The following is a 7,400-nucleotide window of genomic DNA, read 5'->3' as shown; positions in this document are numbered from 1 at the left end:
CTTGATCAAGCAACAAAAATTCCGGTGCGTTAATTAAGCCTTAACATAAACATTTACCCCTTATCAATCAGTTCAGGGTCTCCGGGCCGCGCATGCAACACACCATCAGGCCTGGGCGTAATTCAAGAACTATCCCTCGTACGGAGCGCCACTTCATGACAGGGCACAGACAAGCATAACGGGACCAGTTTAGAATCGCGAAGTTAATTTAATTTACAAGTCGGGAGAGAAATCGCAGTTTTCGAGGGGTGAACGTGTAAACTCCACATAAACAGAATGCTATATGTTCATTTTCTCATTCATTACTGGGTACAAGACGGGAAGAATAATGGACGGGTCAGCAGTGTGTAAAGGTATTAAAAAAGAACAATTAAGTGCGCGGGGTAGTTTTTTAATCATTGAAAAATATACAAACTTGTGACCAATATGATTGTCCTGAGACAAAGTCACCAATCTGGCTCGGAATGCTGTTTTTAGACGTCAGAAGAGCGTGGCGGAGGCACACAGACCCTGCGCTTTACAGCTCCCCCTGCTGGACTCGCTCTCATTCAAAGCCAGCCCATTGACTGGCACACACGACAGTCACACTCTCTCCAGTTACAGCCGCAAACAACCTAATAAAATGTGTTTTACTTGAACAAAATAACTGGAGAACGTGGAGTAAACTCAAGGAGACAGTGCCTGAATCCACAAAATCACTTTTGGGAGCGCATGTTGTCCAAGTGAATTTATCGATCTGTATCAAAGTCTGTTAAACCTCCATTTCCCAGCGCGGGGCAAAATCTACCTAGCATGGCAAAGCCTATTCGTCTGCATACTATAACAGGGCGTCCATTTGGATCATTCACTTAAATGTATAGATACATTAAAGTAAAGAAATGTTCTGTCAAATGTTGCTTTGTGCGAGAATATTGAGAAACTGGTTTTAATCAGGGACGATTTTTCCTTAGAAAATACGAATATATAAAATCTAAAATTATCTTATTTAAATATAGCACATTTAATTATCTTTGGTCGTTCTTTAGTAATCTGAACTAGATTAAATGCTAATTAAATAGGGCACAATGTCCAACAAAGCTCTCAGCCTATTTCTAGAGAAATGTGTTGTAATCTCCAAGGGAATAACCTTATAATATAGAACCAATTTCAACTGTATAGTTCTGCTGCATTTCACTTACCATGTATCTATTGTTTAATAGAAGATATGACAAATGTTCTATAATTATTTCCCCCATATTTTCTCACTCCATTTTGTATTTTAGGGATGCCAAAGCCAGACCTGGCAGCTACAGCCTTTTATCCATTTCCAGCACATTAATAATACATTTTATTTATATAGCACCTTTCCCATGCTCAAGGCACTTAAAGCATTGACAGTAAATATGTCATTGGAATGAAGCTCAAACCCATGGAACTATCTAATATAAGCACAGGAGTCACACATAAACCCCACAAAGGCGTCTCTGCTCAGAAGTATTACTGGCCTAATTCCCAAAGACAGTGCTGGCTGGTAAAACAGCACCCTCATAATCAATTTTGTTGTAAAACTAAGATTAATAATGTTTATTTTTGTTCATTTAAAGTTATACAAAATAACCACAAGATATAATGGGATAAAAGATTAATCCTCCTGGTGCATAATTTTTGCTGATGACATTGTGTTATGAGCTGCAGAAAAGAGGAAGTGAAGTGGAAGTTGGGAAAATGGAGAAGAACTTTGGAAGATAGAAAATTGAAGATAAAGAAGCACAATATATGAGGTTTAATGATGATCAGGATTTAGAAGTCAGCCTACTGAGAGAGCCATTGAAAAGAGGGGATACATTTAGATATCTAGTATCAGTGGTAGGCCAGGATAGAAGATCAGATGCATGGATAACCCATAAAGTGCAGTGTGGATGGAACCATTGGAAGAAGGCCAATATAGCTAACATGCACGTTTTTGGGATGTGAAAAGAAAATGGGGACAGGTTTAAGAAAATTCTGCAGAGAGGGGAGGAGACCTGGCTTCCACCTTGGTCATTGAGACACCCTGTCTAAAATAAGACATTTACCAAAAAAGAAAGAGAATGCAATTGTATTTATTATTATCTTAAGTATTTGTTTTTCTATTTTGTTAAACATATTCATAAAATCATCCATCCATCCATTTTCCAACCCGCTGAATCCGAACACAGGGTCACGGGGGTCTGCTGGAGCCAATTCCAGCCAACACAGGGCACAAGGCAGGGAACCAATCCTGTGCAGGGTGCCAACCCACCGCAGGACATCATAAAATCATCTGTCTTGTTATGTGTTAGTTCAAGAATTAACCAAGCTCAAATTACCGTTTATACTCACGTATAAGTCGGGTCTTGAAACCCAAAAAATCGATCATAAAATAAGACCCCGACTTATATGCCCGTTCAAAAATATGTCAGTTAATTTTTTTTTTTTTTACATCTTCTTGCTTCCTCCAATCGCGCACCAGTCTCTCAGACACATCAAATTTTGTTGCAGCAGCGCAGTTACCAATTTCTTTCGCCACTTCAAGGACTTTTAATTTTAAACCAGCTTCATATTTTCTTCTTATCAAACGCTCCATCATAGATAAAGGTGTATGAGGATGTGAGACACACAAAACAGTGCAAACATCGCTTCGGAATAGTTCGGGTATTACCGTATGGTCACGTAGGCACAATACATCGAAAAAAAAAGTCTGTGTGCTCCGTGGTGTGGTGAGCGGCTGGGGGCAGTACCCAGCTGGGATGCCTAGAAGGACCGGAAGAGGGACTATGCCTCCTCCGGACCACGAGAGGGCAGCCGCCCTGGTTGGTATGGGAACCACGGGAACACAGCATGGAAGCTCAACCCTGTAGGGGCCCGTGGTCACCACCAGGGTGCGCCCGGATGCCTGAAAAGCCCTGGACATCAGCACATTCGCCACACCCGGAGATGCTGGTTTCAGGATTACCAACAACACCCGGAGTGCTTCCTGGTGCTCGTGCGGCACTTCTGCCACACCAGGAAGTGCCACAGGAAGCTCATCGGGAGGCACCTGGAGCATGTCCAGGTGAACTTAAAAAGGTCCGCCTCCCTCCATTTGTCAGCTGGAGTCAGGTGGAAGAGGACAGAGCTCAGAGGAGAGGAGTGGAGGCAGTCGGAGAGAGAGATAGGCATTGTTGAGAGGCCTGGACTGAGGGTGTGTGGTGCTGGGGCACCAGGTTGTGAGCACTTGTAAATAGAAGAATATGTACAATAAACGTGTGCATGGTTTGAAACCATCGGTGTCTGCCTGTCTGTGTCCAGGCTGCTCTCCACAACACACATATATATATATTATATATACACACACACACATATACATTGTGAAGAGATAGTCTTGAGCAAAAAAATACTCCAACAAACAGATAAAGATTTGGGGATCATCCCCGTATATTGTCGTCCAGACAATAAATACAGAAGCTGATTCATATGACTTAGAAGTACATTGAACACTTTACTGCAGATAAAATGGAGTTTTTATAACAGAGTGAATGATGGAACAGGAAATGGTTGGTAGGATGTGACAGGAACCAAAGGATTGTGGAACCCGGAAGTGACGTCATCGTGACGAAGCGGAAGTGTCGTCGTTGTGGCCATTTTGAACCCGGAAATGGAGATTATTTTTCTTCAGGTTTTCTGTAGGTGAAAAGAGATTCAGGTAAGCACCACATGATGACCCTCTGTCTCGCGATATTTCACTCACCTTTAGGCTCTTTGACTGCCTCCAACTCGAACGTGTGTGACATGACCCCCCCCCCCCCCCCCCCCCTCAGCCCAGACCCATCAGGTCAGGTGACCTGCACCGAGAACTCGTGGACACGGGAGAGAGCATCTGCGTTGGCCTGCAAGGAACCTCTACGATAAGTAACAATAAAACGACAAGGATGAAGATCTAAAAACCACCTAGTGACGCGAGGATTAGACTCCCGATGAACAGACATCCACTGTAAAGTGGCATGGTCCGTCACCAGAGTAAATTCACGCCCCAATAGGTAGTACCTTAATGACGTGATAGCCCACTTAATCACCAAGGCTTCCCACTCCACCGCAGCATACTTGGTCTCCCGATCCAGCAGTTTCTGGCTTAGATACATAACGGGGTGTTCAGCACCATCGACACATTGGCTCAGCACGGCACCCAATCCTGTGGCCGATGCGTCAGTCTGGAGAATAAAAAGAATAGAAAAGTCAGGAGATTTCAATAAAGGTGCTGACGTAAGGGCCAATTTTAAGTCACTGAATGGTTTATCGACCAATTCATCCCATACCACCTTTAAAGGTGCTCGTTTCCTTGTTAAATTAGATAAGGGCGTAGCAATTTCAGAGAAATGCGGTACAAAACGGCGATAGTAACCTGCCAATCCCAAAAATGCTTGTACCTGCCACTTATTTATCAGACAGGGCCAATTCATGATGGCATCAATTTTAAGACATTGTGGTTTAACAACAACCCCACCCACTAGGTAGCCTAAATATTTGGCCTCTCTTAATCCAAAGAAACATTTCTTCAGATTAATACGAAGCCCTGCTGATGCTAGCGTGGAGAGTACTGTTTGAACCTGCCATACGTGATCCTTCCATGTGCTGGAATAAATGACGATGTCATCCAGGTAGGTGGCACAATATGAATTGTGGGTCCGTAGCAGTGTGTCTACCAGATGCTGGAAACTAGCTGGTGCCCCGTGCAAACCAAAAGGAAGAACCCTGTATTGCCAATGTCCACTGGGTGTACTAAAAGCGTTTTTTTCTTTAGCAGAATCCGTTAAGGGAATTTGCCAATACCCTTTTGTCATGTCAAGAGTAGTTAGGAATTGAGCATTCCCCAGTCGATCAAGTAAATCATCCACTCGCGGCATGGGATACGCATCAAATTTAGAGACCTGATTAAGTCGACAAAAGTCATTACAGAACTTCCATGATCCATCGGGCTTAGAAACCAAGACAATTGGACTAGACCAAGGGCTATAGCTTTCTTCAATAACCCCTAATTCCAGCATTCGTCTAATTTCCAACTCTACTTCCTCTTTCTTTGCCTCCAGGAGCCTATAGGGTCTCTCTCTGACAATCACTCCAGGGACAGTAATGATATCATGCACAATCAATGCAGTTTGGCCAGGTATTTCGTCCACAACTTTAGGTACAGACAAGATAGCTGCTGTTTCGAGATGTTGTTCAGATGTCAAATTGGGACCAAAATTAAGATGGGCACAGGACATAAAAAGTGAACTAGGCTGTCTGGAGGAGGGATCAGGTTCCCATTCCTTCCACGGCTTCAGCAAATTAATATGATAAACTCGCTCACTCGGTCGACAATTAGGTTGTTTAACTAAATAGTCGACGAGTCCTTTCCTTTCTTTACTTTCATAAGGGCCTTGCCAATGTGCTAACAATTTTGAATGTGAGGTTGGGACTAATACCATCACACGATCACCTGGGACAAATTCCCGAATGGTGGTGTTTCTGTTGTAATAACGGGACTGTGCTGCTTGTGCTTTTTCCAAATTCTCTTTTAGAATAGGTCTAATCTTCTCTAATCTATTGTGTAACTGCGCGATATATTCAAGAATATTTGAAGTAAGGAGGATCTCCTCTTCCCATCCTTCGTTTAGCATATCCAAAAGCCCTCTGGGTTGTCTTCCATACAACAATTCAAAAGGAGAAAACCCTGTAGAGGTCTGAGGAACTTCCCGATAGGCAAACAAAACAAGAGGAAGTAACTGATCCCAGTTTCTTCCATCCTCATTAACTACCTTGCGTAACATCTGTTTTAATGTTTGATTAAAACGTTCCACCAGCCCATCAGTTTGGGGATGGTAGACTGACGTTTTCAGATGTTTTATCCTGAGTAATTTAGCAACTTCCCTGAACGTTTCCAAAGTGAAGGGAGTCCCTTGGTCTATTAAAACCTCTTTGGGGATCCCAACACGAGCGAATATCCCTACCAATTCCCGTGCGATATTTTTAGTATTAGCTGAGCGCAAAGGAACAGCTTCAGGGAATCGAGTGGCATAATCTACTAGGACTAAAATGTATTTAAAGCCCTTTAATAAGGGTTCTAGGGGTCCTACGAGATCAATTCCAACTCGTTCAAAAGGGATGTCAATAAGGGGAAAGGGAACGAGAGGAGCTCTAGTCCTTCTTGGAATCTGGCGAAGTTGACACTCTGGACATGAAGTGCAAAATCGCCGGACCTCCTCATTAATTCCTGGCCAATAAAATCGGAGTTTTATTCTCTCCAATGTCTTATCGGAGCCTAAATGGGCTCCTACAAGGTGAGCATGGGCTAACTCACATACCTTTCGCCGAAAAGTACGTGGAATTAACAACAATGTTCGCACTTCACTCCCGTGTTCTGCCACTCTATATAATAATTTGTTTTTAATTACAAAGAACGGCATCGGTGGCATGGGATCTAGGGTTGTATAACCCTCGGTGAATACTATTGCATTCCTAGCAAATTTTAAGGAATCGTCATTCCATTGCTCTCTTTTAAAGGATGACGGTGTTAATAGGAATTGGGCAGTTAAATCTTGAATGGGATCTCTTTCAAGCCCAATGAAAGGGGCTTCTGCCTCCACGTCCTCTACGTCAACTGAACCACCTCCCGCAGAGGACGATGGGACATCGATTTCTTCGCATTGGGTACCCATGTGGGTCCATGCTACTGTGGGGCACGGCGTGGAGGCAGTCGGATCAGTATTCTCCATTACTAAGCCCAAATTCTTGTTAGGTACAGTTACGTTATTACCGCTGGTAATTTTATTCCAATCTCTTCCTAATATAACTGGAAAAGGGGGATCCGGTAATACAGCCAAAGCCATACTAGTTAGTTTCTGATTCACCGATACCACACATCTGGCTGTTTTATAATACCGGATGTCCCCATGAATACACTTTAGACTAGTTTTTATTTTAGTCCACTGTTGTGGTAAAACGAAATGGGCAGCAACAATAGAAATGTTACTCCCGGAATCAAACATTGCCCTTACCTTCCTGCCATTTATAATAACTGCACCTGTATATGGAAGAGACAAAGGGTTAGTCACTGTGGCACAATACCTTTCTCCCTTTACTAACAAACAATCCATAGGTTTGTAAGTGCAGTTCGGAGACAGATGTCCAATCTCCCCACACTTGAAACAGCGGGGAAGACCGGCTGATCTGTCCCTTCTACGGACGGCAGGTTCGGGAGGTTGTCGGGTGGGCTCAGGGGCTGCCCCACGTACCTGTTGGGTTCGACGAGCGAACTGTTCCGACCGCCCTGATTTACAGGCCGACCAATGACGCTCTGCTATTTTTATCAAGGAGTCCATGTCCTCGAAATTATGCTTCCGGATTTGCTGGGCAATATGGTCAGGGAGGGCATGTACGAATGT

This window comes from Erpetoichthys calabaricus, chromosome 15, assembly GCF_900747795.2.
Source record: "Erpetoichthys calabaricus chromosome 15, fErpCal1.3, whole genome shotgun sequence".
Lineage (NCBI taxonomy): Eukaryota > Metazoa > Chordata > Cladistia > Polypteriformes > Polypteridae > Erpetoichthys > Erpetoichthys calabaricus.
The sequence above is the reverse complement of the archived record's forward strand: the minus strand, read 5'-3'. Positions refer to the sequence as shown.